Source organism: Rhipicephalus sanguineus, chromosome 7 (genome assembly GCF_013339695.2).
Source record: "Rhipicephalus sanguineus isolate Rsan-2018 chromosome 7, BIME_Rsan_1.4, whole genome shotgun sequence".
Taxonomy (NCBI): domain Eukaryota; kingdom Metazoa; phylum Arthropoda; class Arachnida; order Ixodida; family Ixodidae; genus Rhipicephalus; species Rhipicephalus sanguineus.
The window spans coordinates 169,916,319-169,918,359 of NC_051182.1; positions in this window are offsets into that span (position 1 = coordinate 169,916,319).

Sequence of the window (2,041 nt, forward strand, 5' to 3'; positions counted from 1 at the left end):
ATGACGGAGGGATCAACATGTCTTTTTGTCATTATTTATATTTTGTGCATGCTGACAGTATATGACATGTAGATTTTTTTCTCCGTCTCCGACGTGGCTCATTACTGTGTCTGCTTGCGAAATGAACATCCCAAAAAGAAACAAGGATGTAAATGCCCGACGACGAACTAGCGCCGACGACGTTCGGTGAGCGCTTGTGACAAGTAGGTTCCTCATTTGCCAGGACGTGAAGTCAGGGCGTGGACGGCTCTCGGCAGACGTCTGAGTAACTGTTCAATAAAGGAGGCAGACGGAATAATTTCGCCGTTTTTTAGTCAAATACAAACATGTTGACGCATGGTTTGCTCCAGCAGTGCACAATATTACAACGAAAGTGTTTTATGCCGTGGTCCACAAGATTCATTGACGTATTTCCGGCATGGAAATGATGTCGAAAAAATGCACACGACCAGATGACAAAGAAAAAGTTCAATCAACGGGAGTCAAACCCACGACTTCATGGTCCGCGACGCAAATGACGGGCACGCTAGTCACTGCACCAGGTCACACATGGAGGATTACAAAACGCCCCTTTTATGTCTCGCACTTTCCTCACAGTGCACTTGGTCGTCGGGGTGGTGTCGCCCCTGGGAGCGGTAAGGTGAAGTAATGCATGATGACCACGGCCTCCGTAATTAGCTCCGGCAAGGCGTCGTTGCTACGCGTCTGTGCCATTCGGTGCATTTCCAATAGGAAAAGTGCAATTTTGTCAACGTCTTAACACACCGCTAGGTGGCGACCCGAGCCAAGCGTCGGTTCGCTCATAGCATCCATCCATATCAAAAATACCTGTGCGACGCGCGCCGCGTGCCTGGCTGTAAAACAGCGTTTCCAACTCACGCTTGCCCCGAAAAAAATCGCGGCCTAGCTGTAGTGGAGGCACGACGCGCGTTGCGTATCCTTGAACTTCTGTAAGGACACTATAGTTTCGCGTTATACCGATTCCACTGACGGAGGCATCAACCATATTTTTGTAGAACAATGTGCAGCTAGCAATTGGGAATGCTAAAGCACGCTGACCAGCGGGGCGCATTCCCGAGGTGATAAAGAGGGGAGAGGGGAGCGCATCCTTCATTCACTCCTTAAGTGACCTCTGGCCTCAAAGTTTCTATAATGTCTCTAGTTTTGCTGGTGAGCTGACATTCAGAAATCATTTATTGGAACCCGCCTTAAATTTATTTCATGCCCGAGAGGCGAAGCCACATCGATCAGGCTGCTAAGAGAATAATGTACCAGCCTTGGTACTTTGCCAAAACTGCTTCCTTTACCGATGACTGTGCCACGAATAGCGGTGTGTTGGCGAAAGGAGGACGGCTGCCTTCTGCTATATATGTAGGATTGGCTAGAATAGCTTACACGGCTTAACACTTCGCCTCCATCTAAACGGACCACTGCGGCCGAGTCCAATCCGCGTCGTGCCCCTCAGCAGACGAGAAGGTAACTATTGGCCTCGAGACCTTGGAGTGGCGCCCTCTCGCGTGTGTGACGTCGGAGCGGGGACTCCGCTCTCAAACGCGCGCAGCAGGCGCTGCTCCTGTAAGCGGATCGTCTGCTACAGGCGAGAACTTGTCGACGAACAGCCGCGCGACGGTCCACTAAAGCCTGCAACGAATGTTTCGAGTGTAATCTTGAAGTTGTTTTAGTTGCGGCCCAATCGACAGGGCCAAGAAATCCCCCGGATGGCCGACGAGCGCGCTGATGCCACCGACCGCATTGCTGGTAAGAAGGGGAAACTATGTGTGAGTGTTCTCGCTCGTTATCTTGTTTCCGCCGTCCGATACCAATTAGTTTGGGTGTTCTTTAGATATTTCAGTAAGCGTGCCGCTCTCCAGCATCTGCAAATATGTACATAAAGCTGTGAAAGGTCGCCGTGCCTCATCGAGGGCGAGGCGGTGTACGACGCAGGCCATGTTGTTGAATGCGCGGTCGATGCGCGGACGTCAACGATGCGCGGACGTTGAATGCGCGGACGTCAGAGATCGCATCCCCGTTGCAGCTCTCG